Source organism: Xyrauchen texanus, chromosome 5, assembly GCF_025860055.1.
Source record: "Xyrauchen texanus isolate HMW12.3.18 chromosome 5, RBS_HiC_50CHRs, whole genome shotgun sequence".
Lineage (NCBI taxonomy): Eukaryota > Metazoa > Chordata > Actinopteri > Cypriniformes > Catostomidae > Xyrauchen > Xyrauchen texanus.
In genome coordinates this window covers 7782308-7799010 of record NC_068280.1, presented here as the reverse complement: position 1 = coordinate 7799010, position 16703 = coordinate 7782308, and the positions used below count along the sequence as shown (strand labels likewise).

The window sequence follows — 16703 nt, the reverse complement described above, 5'->3', positions numbered from 1 at the left end:
TTAAAAGAGAGATTATTCATGACAAACACTTTGTGTGGATCTTGTCTTTGGACAAAAAATAAACTGAACGAGTCAAATAAAACTAACTCTTAACATACTGCAATATACTCCTCAATCACTGATGAGTGAAATCTGAACATACAGCAGTCAGAGGCTAATCAAAGACATTTTTAGTCACATAGCATGGAATTTGGTCGCAAAAATACAGTATGCGAGAGATTTCCTTGCATTGTAGAGAGTTGCCCATATAGTAAAAGATCGTTCTTGGGATTTAAGAATCAATACCATTAAAACAAATATTGCGATTCATTGGAAAATCAATATTTTTTACCCAGTAAAACTTAACTTCTGTGTGAAGTTATATCCAATATTACAGCTTTGTTGTCATAATGACATAATGCTGATATACCATTATCCGGTAAACCCTGTAACACTGGTAAATCCCTAATTTGACCATACTAAAATCATCTTAACAAGTATAATACTTAGACCATGTGGCTATAATTTTGAAACAGTGTGTAATTTAATATTTACGGACTAGCCCCATTCAATTCCTTTGTAAGAACCAATCTTTAACCGCAATTATTTTTTTCAAACGAGGGATGTCTAAATTTGTTTTGTTTTTTTTCATCAACATTATGTAACCAAGGGTGTTGAGTGAGCTAAACTTGTATTGAACCCAGAACATCCTGTAAGGCAAGCTTCCCTTCCCTTCTGTCATGCATATGATATAATGTAAGCCGTGCAGCTTGTTAACGAGAGGTGTGCCATTACTGGTACTTAAAGTGATGACACTTACGATTTCCTGTTAGGCAATAAAATGTTGAAGGAGGGATGTAATTTATATCTAGCGTGCAACCACTTAGTAACCACCCAGAACACTATAGCAACACCCTGGCAACTACAACCAACATTGAAAATTTGGTGTATTATAAATTCTTTATTTTATAATGAATATTGCATTCCACAAAAAAAAAAAAAAAGAGCAGTCATAGCAGAGGCACCTGATCAAGAAGACCAATGTTCACAAAGAATAACTAGGCATCCGTGAATCCATAGCCATGCTAAAGTTGCAGGGAAAATTCTTGTCAGGCAAAAGACAGACAGGACAGGAAATTATTCAGGCCTAATGGAGCAGACTATTGGGGGGTGAAAGATTGAGGGTCCCTCCCTCTTCCTGTTAACCTAATTATCCAGACAAAAAGCTGCATCTGAGCCAACGATTGTACAAAGAAAAACACATTTCAAAGTGAGCAGCAAAAGGGCAGCACAGATATCAGCAGTGAACAAAAAATCAGCAGTGAACAAAAAAAGACTAGCCGTACACACAGAGCTGGCCTATCATTCGTCCCGCTGAGACTGCCGAGCTGTGCACGGTGGATTGGAGATCCCTTTTATCTCGCACCCCAGACTAAATCTCTGCTGTACACCTGTGGGTGATGGGGGATAAAACCAGAGTGAATCTATGGATTAAAGAGAGAAAGTGGCCAGATAAACTTGAATCACAGCCTCTAATGAATTATGAACTGCATGGCCTAACAATAAAGTCCACTTGAGCTTATGCATTTAAAGGGATAGTTCACCAAAATGTTTTAATTCTGTCATAATTTACTCACCATCATGTCATTTCTAACCACGCTTATGACCCGGGCCAAAAGATCCAGCTGCATTTTTCTTAAGAGTCCGTAAAGACCCAACAATCCGAAAGTGTTTACACAATGTCACCAGGGTTTGAAATTGACACGCCAGGCAGCCAAATGCGGGAATCTACCAGCCACTGTTGCGGGTGATCTGTAAAGGCCCCAATATACTTCCGGAGAAGTTCTTATTTGTTCAGGGTTAAAAAGAAATTCAAAACAGCCGAGAAACGGTATACTGCTTGCAAAACATTCAGACACCCGCATCACCACTGTGGGAGGAGTTTTGAAGTACATTTAAATATGAGGATGCTCAGTAAAACCTTAATTAAAGTGACATCAAAATGTGTTATCAATGACTTTATGCCAAATTCGATGAGAAGAATTCATATGAGGTCAGTAAAAGAAGTTATTTTAACCACTCAGTGATGATTTAATATAGATGCAGTAGAAAATGTTACATTTGTCTTGTTTACATTCTGAATCCATGACACTAAAGTGCTAAGACACAATACGTGGCCATAATATGCAATGATTACACTCTGTTATTGTAATATATGATGACACTGACACTACTGCAAAGATGGATGTATAAAATAATGTTTGTTTGGTAGAACAATGATTGACATATGGGCAGATGTGTGAATGGCTTCGCTAAAGTTTCACTAAACGCTCCAAAGGATCTCACACCCTCTCAGCAGATGCTCTGAATTTAGTTTGCTTTATTTCCATTTCGCATTTTACATGCATTGTGAATGCAAACTCTGCGGGTTCACTTTGTTTTAACATTGCTCAAATATTTGTGGCTATATACACAGCCTGGCCAAAAAAGAAGTTGCCGTTTGGATTTAAATAAGCAGATACTTAAGACCCTATGATTGGATCATTATTGCAGTGATTAATATGTTTTAGCTGGTAACAATTCTTTTAACCATAACTGATGCAGTGTGTAGCTTCTCGTTTCTTAAACAACCATGTCGGAAGATGTATCTCGTGGTCATGGAAACGATGTTACTATTTCAGAAGGGGCAAATTATTGGCCTGCATCAAGCAAAGAAAACAATTGAGGAGATTGCTGAAATCACTGGAATTGTGTTAAGAACTGTCCAACGCATTATTAAAACATGGAAGGATAGTGGAGATCACTAAATCGCTTTAAGTCACATCGTAAAAAATCAACAGAAGAACGCAAGGCTGTGCTTAATAGTGGAAGTAAGAGCATTTCCACAAACACAATTTGATGAGAACTTTGCATTGGGACTAAACAGCTGTTTGCCCACAAGAAAGCCACTTTTTAGTAAGGCTAATTGGAAAAATTACTTCAATTTGCTAGGGAGCATAAAGATTGGACTGTGGATCAACATAAAAAGGTCATGTGGTCTGAAGAGTCCAGATTGACCCTATCCCAAAGCGATGAGCACGTCAGGGTAAGAAGGAAAGCGCACAAAGCGATGAGCCTGTCATGCATAGTGCCCACTGTACAAGCCTCTGGAGGCAGTGTCATGATCTGGGGATGCTTCAATTGGTCAGTTCAAGGCTCAGCAACGATATGCGCTAATAAATGAAGTCAGCTGACCACCTGAATGTACTAAATGACCAGGTTATCCCATCCATGGATTTTTTTCAACTCTGATGGCACGGGCATATTCCAGGACATCAATGCAAAAATTCTTCTGGCTCAAATTGTGAAAGAGTGATTCAGGGAGCATGAGGAGTCATTTTCACACATGAATTGGCCACCACAGAGTCCTGACCTTAACCTAATTGAAAGTCTTTGGGATGTGCTGGAGAAGACTTTAAGGAGTGGTTCAACTCTCCCGTCATCAAGACAAGATCTTGGCCAAAAATGTGTCAAAAACTCAGAACGGAAATGTTGTGACGTTGCATAAGTCAAGTCATTTTTATTTGTATAGCGCCTTTCACAACACACATCGTTTGAAAGGAGCTTTACAGAAATTCAGGCAATGAAACTGTGATATCTATTATGTCTAAGAGTCATCATAGGTTGTCTATAACATAAAGTGGTCGAAATGATGCCACGACGAATTCGCACCTTAATCAAAGCTAAAGACTTTTTTTTTACCAGAGAGTGTGCCTTACCTAACATTGCAAATGACATCCAATGACATTCGGTAACTTGACATGATTGTCATCATAATTCAGTACAGCCTCAGAAATTATGCTTGAACAAGTTTCTCTTCTGTGCTTGTTCACTCTTTAGCCTGTATGTATATTGCAAAATTATCATTATTAAAAAGTAGTGAGTGTGTGTGTGTGTAAAAATAAATAAATAAATAATTGGGCATTGATCAGCTGGTGGGCAAAAAAAGTGAATTTCATACCCTGACTGTCACCCAAATTCAAGGCAAACCAGCCCTATCCACCCTTCTCCAGACATAATCAGAAGAGGGTAATGAACTTCTGTTTTGCTGACTCTCCAGACCAGCATCCACACATTTGACCATACAGGACTATTCGTGTATGGAAATGACAGAGCTGTAGTCATGCACGCACATGTGCATTTATTGATATATGAATCCATGTGGAGAGATGAGAGAGATGTTACTACCTTGCACATCCGAGATTAAAGAAGTGCAGAAATATACTCATGCAGAAAAAATAAGAGAGCAGCAGCTGTCAGCATGTGGCTGCTGGTGTTGAAACTGCCCCATCAGGGTATCTTCATCATCTGCATCTCACAGCAACACCAGCACGTTGGCTGTTACTCACTTTTACTGCATCCTAAATTTAACACACATTCACTTAAGCACGTCACGCGTCCAATTTAGCCCCCACTATTTCCTCGAGTTTTACCACAAATCCACATTACTTCAGTATTCGTGCTGCTGTCACTCATAAAAACATACCAGCAGCCGTTAGCCGGGGGTGCTAACTGAAGCACTAAATCAGTGCAGCGGTTTAGCTGCAATCTCTGCGTGGAGAGAGGGATCTTAAATAAGACAATTTTCGCGAATAAACGAGTATCGAAAGTATTACTATAGTTACGGAGGTGAACTGAACGTTAAAGTGACTGTTACGCGAATATATCACTGAATTCGCGCGAGGCGCGCTCTGAAATTCCGTTGATGACTCGCTCGCGCAGCGGCCGCAGTCACTGTCAAAAAGAGGAAAATCGGCCCGCGACACACGAACACTCTTACCTCATAGTTCAGTTTTCATCATGTCTCAAGCACTCTGTGGAGATATAAACTAGAGGAACATGGGATGAGAGGCGGAGGTCTCTTCCTTCTTATTTTAAAAGGAGAGATAAATCCCGAGCTTCTTTCTTTGCTCCTCCAGGCTCCTCGCTTCCTCCGAACAGCTTCGCTGGTAGTGAAGTAAAAAAGGAGGAAAACTAAAAGTACAAACGTCTTTCAGGCATCAGTGTCTGAACTAGTACTGCAGACAGGAGGCGCAATGCGGCCCAGATGAACTGTTTCGCCTCACAAACTTTAGGAAAATTTGATATCTCTTACGTTTGATGTCTCTACAACGTCTTTACAATAACACATTTCCAAATTGATCACTTCAAATTATGTTTGCTGTTATTATGCATACAATGTTTCATGTTTAAACACATTGGGACGTTTTATAGCTTTAAACAGGATGGCTAAAAAAATATGGTCTCCTCTAGGAGGAGCTCCGTGGCACAGAAAGTAGAATCTCCAATTGAACCTCATTCAAATCGATCAGGATTTTACTAATAGGGGATATTTGGGCCTATACGGGACATGTATTAATGAAACACACGACTATGTGTATCTAGAAATAGCAAAATGTATACAGCAACAGAATTAAATCATCCTATGCAGTCACATCCCAAATAGCACACGTACATCTCCGAGATGTCTGTTTTAGATTTTTTCATCTGGAAAGCATCACAATATAATTAACATCTGCTAAACATCTTTAAAAGATCAGATACAACCATTCTAAAATCATAGACCTCTATAAGACATCTGATGAATGTCTTATTGACATCTGAGACATACTTACTGACATACGTCATCCCTGATAGCCCATGTACCATGAGAGGTTTATGGTTTAGAATGGTTGTAAATCTGATCTTTTTAAGATGTTTAGCAGATGATAATTACATTGTGATGCTTTCCAGATGAAAAGTTCTAAAACAGACATCTCAGAGTTATATGTGTGTTATCGGGATTGGCACTATAAAGGAATAAGAGCTTGGGGGAAGTATTTCTATATCCTTGACGCAAACTCATAACTTGTTTCGTCTCATTTTATTTTGAATATATATTTTTTGTGTGCCTTTTTCCATTTCATCATATAATACAGTGTAGGGAGAGAAAGGATATGACCAGGGACAAAATGTGGGAACAGGATTGGAAAAGAGCCTCAGGCCTGGACTGAACTTCCACCGGTTGCCCAGCATACTATGGATGATGTCAATACACTGCCAATAAGTCTATGGCTCTGCTGATTATTAAACAAACAAACAAAATAAATAAATAAATAACAGAGTCTTCTAAATGTATAATATCCGATCTAGACCTAACCATTAACCAGATAAACAGACTACAAGCAAGAGACCGGCCATAGGGAGAACCGGGACTCTTCCCTACTTTCATTGGTTAGTTAAGAAATGCCAATCCTGGTTTAGAAACGCCCATTGATTTCTACACTGAGATTCCACTTTCATTGGTTAGTTTAGAAATACACATCCTGGTTTGGAAAGACCCATTGATTTCTACACTGACATTCTGTACTTTCATTGGTTAGTTTAGAAACGCCCATCCTGGTTTGGAAAGACCCATTGATTTCTACACTGACATTCTGTACTTTCATTGGTTAGTTTAGAAACGCCCATCCTGGTTTTGAAAAGCCCATTGATTTCTACACTGTGATTCCCTACTTTCATTGGTTAGTTTAGAAATACGCATCCTGGTTTGGAAACACCCATTGATTCCTACACTGAGATTCCCTAATTTCATTGGTTAGTTTAGAAACGCCCATCCTGGTTTGGAAACGCCCATTGATTTCTACACGGAGATTCCCTACTTTCATTGGTTAGTTTGGAAATGCCCATTGATTTCTACACTGAAATTCCCTAATTTCATTGGTTAGTTTAGAAACGCCCATCCTGGTTTGGAAACTCCCATTGATTTCTACACTGAGATTCCCTAATTTCATTGGTTAATTTAGAACGCCCATCCTGGTTTGGAAACACCCATTGATTTCTACACTGAGATTCCCTACTTTCATTGGTTAGTTTGGAAATGCCCATTGATTTCTACACTGAGATTTCTACACTGAGAAAAGCCCATCCTGGTTTGTGAACGCCCATTGATTTCTACACTAAGATTCCCTAATTTCATTGGTTAGTTTAGAAAAGTCCATCCTAGTTTGGGAACGCCCATTGATTTCTACACTGAGATTTCCTACTTTCATTGGTTAGTTTAGAAAAGCCCATCCTAGTTTGGGAACACCCATTGATTTCTACACTGAGATTCCCTACTTTCATTGGTTAGTTTAGAAAAGCCCATCCTGGTTTGGAAACGCCCATTGATTTCTACACTGAGATTCCCTACTTTCATTGGTTAGTTTAGAAACGCCCATCCTGGTTTGGGAACGCCCACTGATTTGAAAACACACATTACTGTTCAGCAGAGGCCTATAGTTTCCAAGTTTGCCGAAAAACTAATTTCCGTGTGAAAATTATCGGTGTTGAATTTGCCATCAACTCTAGATTTTCGTTAGGAAGATTATCTAACATAATCCTTAGGATGATACTGTGAGGTAAACTCTACTATTCTTGTTTCCTTTCTATGTGTGTATATTTCTATTTACGCTGACGACACATACGTCACGCAGAACGGCTCATGTCCAGGAAATGAACAAAATCCTACCCCAGTCAACTGTAAAGCTTGAGAAATGCAAATATAGTATTGGGCATAACGCAGTCTGATATTATAACATAGTGGCGCTTTAAACGGAAGCACGTCATGCGTGCAGGGGTTGTGAGGAATAAAAGTAGCCCTCTAGCTAGTATGCAAGAACAATGTTGGTGCATGATTTGGATCTTATATTTTAACTCTTGAGTTCACGTACAAAAGAGACTGCACACACATTAAATCGTGGTGAACTTTTTTGAGCTGGGTTTGTTTAGCAGATTTTTGCTTTAATATTATAACAACAATATTTCAGTATTTTTGCATATTGCTATAATCCTTCAATCATGACATTTCCGTCTGATTTCAGGTGTTTTTAAATAGCAAGAATTGCCATGAAAGACTTTATCGTAAACTGTTTGGAGACCAGGGGGGTGTGAAGTTTCTCTCACAGGAGACGGTGAGAGCGCACTGAGCATTTTCTCAAGCATGCATTGACATATCCATAGTCTGAAGAGATTTGTAATTAAAAATGGTCCACTGCACATTTTCCTTTTTCAACTTGTGTGATCTTGTTTTTTGTTACAGGATTTTCCCAATAACATTGGTGACCATCAGGTCAAAGTTTTAGTAAAAAGCTGTGCACTAAGTCCTGTTGATTTTAAGGTGATGGGTTTCTTTTCAACAATACTGTACCGTGTGGTTATGTCTAATATTTGAATGTGCTGATAGATTTCAAGTTTTGATCCCTATGCAATTGCACTGCAATTAAAGGTGCACTCAGTAATTCTTTGAATTTGCCGACTTGGACTGACACTAGCGGCGTGGATGCAGCATCATTCAAACACAATAAGTTTCAGTTACAGATGCCTTTGTAGAAACTCACTATTCACAGTCAGCCATGATTATTTTAATACACTAGAGAAAGTGTTTAATAATAGGGTGGTTACTGAGGTTAAGCAATTAGTATTCAGCTGGTCATGTGATTCTAACATGGCAGCCCCCATGTGGGGACCCTCTCCATGTAGAATAAAACTACTTTTATAAGGTTACTGATACAACTGGAGTCTTCATTTTAATGTGATTGGACATTCAACTGCAGCAGAAATTTGGTCATTTCGTTTTCTCACCATCATGCCATCCAAGATGTATATGACTTTCTTTTTTCTGCAGAACACAAATTAAGATTTTTAGAAGAATATCTCAGGTCTGTAGGTCCATACAGTGCAAGTGAATGGGGTCCAAAACTTTGAAGCTCTAAAATGGACACAAGGGCAGCATAAAATCAGTGGTTTAATCCATGTCTTCTGAAGCGATCCAATCAGTTTTGGGAGAGAAAAGACCAAAATATAACTCCTTTTTCACTATACATCTTGCCATTGGATTAAGACATGCATTTAACCACTGGAGTCATATGGATTATTTTTATGCTGACGTTGTGTGCTTTTTGGAGCTTCAAATGTTTGGACCCCATTCACTTGCATTGTAGGGACCTACAAAGCTGAAATATTCTTCTAAAAATCTTTATTTGCGTTCAGCAGAAGAAAGAAATTCAGACACATCTGGGATGGCATAAGGGTGAGTATTTTTGGGAGAACTGTTCCTATAAGTGTCTTTTTCTTTTCCATATTTATGTGTTTTAATAACAGTTCAGAAGCCTGAGAAAGTGAGCTGGTTTGATACAGTGGCGGTAATTAAAGATGGTCTCAGGGCCTACACAGCTCTCCACACTCTGGCTCGGATGGCAGCGGGTCAAACTCTACTAGTGCTGGATGGGGCCAGTGTAGGTATCTATGCAGAGGTCAATAGGTCAACCACTCCCTGATTCTTCCTATTACCATTTTTATTCATTAATACGTTTTTGTTGTGGCATATGATTACACAGCTTTCTTGGACGCTTCTAATGGGTGAATTGTGGCATTCTGTGTACAATTATTTTTTGTTTAATGACTGCTAATCTGTATACCAAATGTTGACCATTGTCCCAGTCAACAGGATTCCTAAATAGCTTTTCTAGTTTCATGTCTTTCACATCACTTCTGTTATCTTCTGAATTTTGTCATCGTGAACTTTCATGTGTTGTGTGCATGCAGCCCTTTGGAGTTGTGGCCATTCAGCTCGCCCACTATCATGGTGTGAAGGTTTTGGCTATAGCTTTGTCCCCCCGAGGACCAGAAGTTTTTGGAAGAGCTCCGAGTGTGGGTGAGTGCTCAACTGAATCATTGTTAGAGGAATGATATGGAAGATATTTGACCCATGAAGTGTCAGTTCTGGATAGACCCCAAGCCTGGCTTTCAAGCTATTGCTACACTGTGAGTGGTGATTCTCCATTTCATGCAACTGAGGCATGAGTTGATCTAAAAGTCTGTTACAAACACCATATAAACCTAAATGTCAGGCTTCTGAGTCAAATTGTGCAAATCACTTGTAAACTTGAAAAAACAAAACTTGATTTTATCTGACAGCTCATTTCCTGAAAAAAAAGAAAGCCATCACATTGGTATACTGTCTGTTTAGCAATAGACTTAAAGGTATAGTTCACCCAAAACTATACCTTGACTTTCTTCAGCTGAGCACATTTTTAAAGGGCACCTATCATGGAATTTTGAAAATTACCTTTCATGTCGTGTGTAACATAGATTTAAGTGAACAAAAACATCCTGCAAAGTTTTATATATGAAAGTTCACCGTAAAAAAGTTATTGTCTCTCAAATGTAGGAGTCGACTCTGAGTCAATGTAATGAATCATTTTTCCAATGAATCATTTTCCTTTTCGTTGTGACGTCAAGACGAAAAATTATCAAATTGGCCGCGCCCACTCATTGCGCGCGCAGACACCTGGGAAAACTTGAAAACATCATGTCGACAACAAGACGCTGTGTTCTTAAGTGCATAATAAAAGCGACCTTTTTTCACTGCCCAGGGTCGAGCATGTGAAGAATCAGTGGCTAGAGTTTATATTTACAACTATACCACACAAGTATAGCCCGAACCTTGTGCTGTGTTCGCGTCATTTTAATGACGATTGCTTTACGAACATGAATGCTTTCAAGTGTGGATTCATGAGCGGTTGATACTGAAGGAAGGTTCAGTACCAAGTTTATTTGGATCAGCTTCCTCCTCCGAATCACAACCTGTAAGTATTATTAATAATTGTTGCTTTTATGTGTTTTTTAGCATGCTTAATAAGTATTTGTGTGTGTTGTGTACTTTACGCTCAGCACAGCTTCTAGGTCTCCAATGTCAATGTTTTTGAAATATGTGAAATGTTTGTCGATGTTATTGGAGTTGTCATAAAGAATAGAGCAATAACTTGTAGTAATGCAGTGCTTTATCAGTATGTTTATGCGTTGGGCTAACGCAAACAATAACTGATTGGGTGTTTACCACCGAACTTTGGGCTATGATCGCTAACATAAATCAACTCAAATTCCTTCTCTGATTTAGATTTTTTTACTACCAATCACCGCAGATTAGCGTCACGCAAAGGAGGGGTTTGGAAAAATGAGTCGTTGAACGAATCATTTGGGAGTCGGTGAGCAAATCAGGTAAACATAAATGCATATTATAAGACAACAAAAGTGTTTTTTGTCATTGCATGCATGTAAAACTGTTGTTGGGGACTCCCAAAACAATATTAGGAACATTTTAAATGCCATAATAGGTGGCCTTTAAAGATTTTTAGAAGAATATTTCAGCTCTGTAGGTCCATACAATGCTAGTCAACAGGGTCCAAAACTTTGAAGCTTCAAAAACCAGATAAAGGCAGCATAAAAGTAATCCATACAACTCTTCTTAAGTGATATGATAGATGTGGATGAGAAACAGATCAATATTTAAGTCCTTTTTTACTATAAATCTACTTTCAAACAGGCCTCTTATTCGTTGAACGTTCTTCTTTTTCAGTTTTTTGTTGATTTGCATTCTTTGTGCATATCGCCACCTACTGGGCTGTTGTGCAAATATAATAAATGTATTATTTTCCTTTCCTTTATCCCTCCCTTTTTTCTTGCTCCTCGCTGCCCAGCAGTTGGCGATATGCACAAATAATATGAATCGCAAAAAAACAGAAAACAAAGTACTGTCATCAAATAAGAGGTTTGTTTGAAAGTAGATTTATAGTTTAAAAAAGTACTTAAATATTGATCAATTTCTCATCCACATCTATCATATTGATTCAGAAGATGGATTGAACCACTAGAGTCTGATGGATTACTTTTATGCTGTCTTTATGTGCTTTTTGAGCTTCATTGTTTTGAACCCTGTTGTCTTGCATTGTATGGAACTACAGAGCTGAGATATTCTTGTTAAAATCTTTGTTTTCGTTCTGCAGAAGAAATAAATTCATTCACATCTGGGATGAAATGAGGGTGAGTAAATGATGAGAGAAGTTTCATTTTTTGTAATGAAATGTAGAAGGTATTGTTTGTTGCTGAGGGCATGGGCACCACAGTCTCATATTTCAAATTTGTGCTGTAATGTCCTTTTTATTTTCAGTGATTTGCTGATCATCTCTTTGTCTTTCTTTGGCATTTGACTCCTGAAGCTTATTTCTTCCTGCTATTGCTTGAACTGCATCTCATGTAGCACAAATGGAAGAGCAATTGCACAAGCAATGCTGAATAGAAACTGATAGAATGTATACTCTGAATGCAGTAAAAGTGTCTGCCAAATGCATAAATTCAAATCTTTCTTTGTTCAGCTCGAGTGGTCAGAGTGTGGGACTCAAAGGAGGACTTTGTGGACTCATGCCTTGAAGAGACTGGAGGACTTGGAGTGGACATCATTGTTGATTCAGGAGGTTAACCATTTCAATATAGTTCAACTTAGATGCGCTTTTTTTATTTATCGTGTACATGTTAAAGAGTGGGTGGAAATTATTTTTTGAGTTAGCGTTGCTCTTAGCTGTTTATCATTTTGAGCCTTTCTTCTAAACAGTGAGACTCTATGAGGAAGAGCAAGAAGCACAGATGCATCTTCCGCATAAACATGACCTCATTACCCTACTTGCGGTTGGATGTCTCTGGGTCACCACTGAACAAAACTTACAGGTGCGTGGCACAACTTCCTTTTCTCTTTGTAATGCATCTAGAATACCTAATTTCTTACTTTAATTAGAATATTATTGGTAACGTGATAACTACTGCCTTATTAGCATTTCGTTTTACATTAAGCTAAACTTGAAATTAAAGGAATATTCCGGGTTCAATACATGTTAATCTCAATGGACAGCATTTGTGGCATACAAAAAGATTACCACAAACGTTTATTTTGACTTGCGTCTCCTTTTCTTAAAAAAAAAAAGCTAAATTCTGGGTTACAGTGAGGCACTTACAATGGAAGTGAATGGGGGCCGATCCGTAAACATTAAATGCTCACTATTTTAAAAGTATTCCCTCAAGACATAAACAGTATGTGAGTTAACATAATTTTAGTGTTATAAAATCACTTATTAACCTTTTCTGTGTAAAATTTTTTACAAGCAATTTTACAACTTTGTTGCCATGATGATGTAATTTCAACAAACCCTAAAACTGTAAAACGATTGTAAAAATGATTTAAACAACTTATATACATGAGTTTTAACAGAAGAATCAAGGTAGTACTTTTATAAAACTATAAGCTCACATTTCTACCTTTAAACTCTCCAAACATTTTCTCCATTCACTTCCATTGTAAGTGTCTCACCGTAATCTCCATTTTTGCTTGAGGAATGAAAAATTAATTTTGAAAATGTATTAAAAAAATTCAAAATTAATTTTGTGTTGAAATCATCAATATGCCACAAATGCTGTTGACTGAGCTTAACTTGTATTGAACCCGGAATATTCCTTTAATTAATTAATTTTCACCCTTTTTCCTAAGCTTGACCCTCCAGACAGCCATATACTCTTCCTGAAGGCAGTGTCTGTCTCATTCCAAAATGAGGAGGTGTGGGCAGCATCCTGTGCCAAGCAAGGCAGATATCTTCGTATCTTTTCATATAAACTTCATTAATCTTTAACCGAGCTCTCTGATTAGTGCAGTTCTACTACAAAGCAGTAAGGCAATGCCCTTTGCTGTGTTTATCAGAAATACCTTGACCATGTTTCAATCCAGGATAAAATAAGGTTTTCTTAAGGCAAAATCAAATGTATTTTTTATTTTGGGTGTAAATATGACCCAGACAGATTTGTGTTATTCACCAAGATACAAGAAAGACTCTAGGAAAACATCTCTGATACCATCTAGGAAGATCTCTGTTTTAGAAAAACACTAACAATTTACATTACAGTGAAATAAAGAACAGTGATATTATCAGAGCTGTTTTTCTGTATTTCACTCTGTTGAAATGAGGTTGGTGGCTTTCTCAGTGTGCATATGGCCTGTCCATGACAATTTGATATGTTTGGGACCTGAGGGTTTTCTCCCAGTGTCCTCTGGCTACTGGAATGACCTTGTTAACAATGTACAGGACATGTGGCTTCCTGCCTGTAATTGGGTTATCTGCCTTCAGTCTATTCATTCTCAGATATCATGAAAGATGTGGTGGAGAAGCTTTCCACAGGGACTTTCAGGTGAGCAATGTGGAACAAAGAAGATAGCCTTATTTTGTGTTTACAAAAGAATTTAACCCTTGTGTTGTGTATGTTTATGCTAACAACTTTTGTGTTCCCGGTCAAAAATGACCGGCCAACTGAGATTGTTAAGAAATCTCTCATTTATTATCCCAAGATATTGCATTACATCTTTTTGTCAACTTCTTTTTTAGTAATTATAAAAGGCTTTGTACTTATTATTGAATATAAAAATTATTGATTGAAGGATTCATCATGTAAATTTATAGCCATTAGCTTGGGGGCCTGCGTAGCTCAGTGGTAAAGACGCTGGCTACCACCCCTGGAGTTCACTAGTTTGAATTCCAGGGCGTGCTGAGTGACTCCAGCCAGGTCTCCTAAGCAACCAAATTGGCCCGGTTGCTAGGGAACCGCGCTATGTCTCCGTGCTCAACACACTCAACAAGCCACATGATAAGATGCGTGGGTTGACGGTCCCAGATGCGGAGGCAGCTGGGATTCATCCTCCGCCACCCGGACTGTGCAACCACGAGGACTTAAAAGCGCATTGGGAATTGTGCATTCCAAATTGGGTGAAAAATGCAGAACACACATCCACATATGTGCTCATCTAAATGATTGGGATGCTCCGAAATACTTCATGTTTCTGTATTTTGTAGACTAATCCATTAATTTCCAATGGCCGGTCACTTTAGACCGGAAACAGCACAGGTGTAACAAAGTAAAATAAAACCAATACATTTTTATGAAAATGATCTACATTTTTTATTTCAACTGTGTTAAATAAAATTCAGCTTTCAAGTGAATCGGTCAGTTTTGACCGGAACACAATATAAGGGTTAAAAATGAAAGAATGGGAACATAGGAAATTGCTGTATAAATTAGTTCCTGAGTGTGTCAAGCTGAGAGGAAGAGTGTAAAATCAGTTCTATCATAATATATACATGTTGTGGATTTTGACAATTGTCTCTGTGCAGGCCGCTCTTGGAGAACCCTGTGCCTTTATATGAAGCCAACGTCTCTATGGAGATGGTTCAGAGAAAGCAAGTCAGAAAGAGGATAGTCATCAAGCTTTGAAGTGGACTCCAAAAATGTGTTTTTCATAAATCTGTAAATTTTAGTCATTATAAATCTCAGTCTGTGTGTGTGTTTTTTAAGTCAGTATGTTGTCAGTTTGCAGTCTCAACAGAAATTTAAAGCACATAAAAAGCCATCTTAAATGGAAATCAAGGTCACAAATTTTCAATAACCTTCTGTGGTAGTACATACTGTATCAATATGAAACATCATAGATGCATCACAAAGCAAAACATATATAATTTTGCAATAGTAAACATCTAAAAATTCTTGCATCAGCATGCGCTAAGGTAAACATTATATTGAGGAACTTTGGCCTAGTTCTGGCATTCTGTTCATCTATATTCTAGCATTACCAATGGATTATTAACAGCATCATTTGATCCGGTTTCTCTTGCCCACTAATGTCAGCAGCACTGGGTAGAAAAGGACTAACAATACTGGCCTAGATTTAGCATCACTATGCTCGGAGGTATGCAAATGATTATCAGTAATCTCAATCTACCAAAACCTTAGCATGTAGCTCATTCTGGGATGAAGAGGAGTTTCATGTCTGTTAGGATCCCATTGCCCTAAATGTTCCCTTGACTTTGTGCACAGTTCCCAAGACGTAGGAGAAAAGATGAGTGAAAGTTTTGTCTCCAAAAAGTACCTTAAAAGTCCAACAAGTAGTCTACAATCACTGAGCACTTTATTACAACCCCATTTAAAAAAAAGTTGGGACAGTATGAAAAATGCTAATAAAAACAAAAATGTGTGATTTGTAAATTATTTTAACCCTTTGCTATATTGAAAGCTCTACAACTACACATTATATGATTTAAATTTCATTATTTAAAAAAAATTTACAGGAATTTAAAATCAGATGATTGCAACACACTCCAAAAAAGTTGGGACAATTGAGTGTTTACCACTGTGAAACATCACCATTTCTTCTAATAATACTTGTTAAGCATTTGGGCACTGAAGACCGAAGTTTTTTAAGTTAAGAAAGTGGAATTTTCCCTCGTTTGATGTTTGAGTTCTCACAGATGTGCGTAGTTACCCATGCCATGGGCACTGACACACCCCTGGCCCATACAGACACTGGCTTTTGATGCTAATAACAGCTTGGATGGTCCTTTTCCTTTTTAGAACGGAGAACACAATGATTGTGTTTTTCAAAAAAACTTTTTGAAATTAAACGGCCAAAAAACACATTTCCACACTTCTACTTTCCATCTAAAATGAGACCGAGCCCAGAGAAGTCAGCAGCGCTTTTGGACAGTGTTGATGTAGGGCTTCTGCTTTGCTTAGTAATGTCTTAACTTGCATCTGTGTATGCAGTTGCAAATGGTGTTGTCTAACAAAGGTTTCCTAAAGTTATCCCAAGCCATGTTCATGATATCCATTACAGATGAATGATGTTTTTTAAGACATCTGAGGGATCGGAGATCATACACATTCAGAACTTTACCCTTGCCCTTTACGTCTTGCCCTTTACGCACCAAAGTCTTACCAGATTCCTTGAATCTTTTAACTGTATTGTGCACTCGAGAGGGTAAAATGCCCCAAATCCTTCCAATTAGTCTTTGGGAAAC

The 16703-nt window shown here is 38.1% G+C and overlaps 1 protein-coding gene and 1 pseudogene across 3 annotated transcripts in view; one reads left to right on the top strand and one right to left on the bottom strand.

Annotated features, from left to right (window-relative positions):
* LOC127643491 (intersectin-1-like) overlaps positions 1–4958 on the bottom strand; it is an 82941-nt gene extending 77983 nt beyond the window's left edge. For all 3 annotated transcript variants that reach the window (XM_052126286.1, XM_052126287.1, XM_052126288.1), the window contains exon 1: positions 4799–4958. The gene's annotated coding sequence lies outside the window, so the exon portion shown is untranslated. The remainder of the gene's footprint in view (positions 1–4798) is intronic.
* On the top strand, positions 3011–15155 carry LOC127644107 (quinone oxidoreductase-like protein 1; annotated as a pseudogene).
* The last annotated feature ends 1548 nt before the right edge of the window (positions 15156–16703 follow it).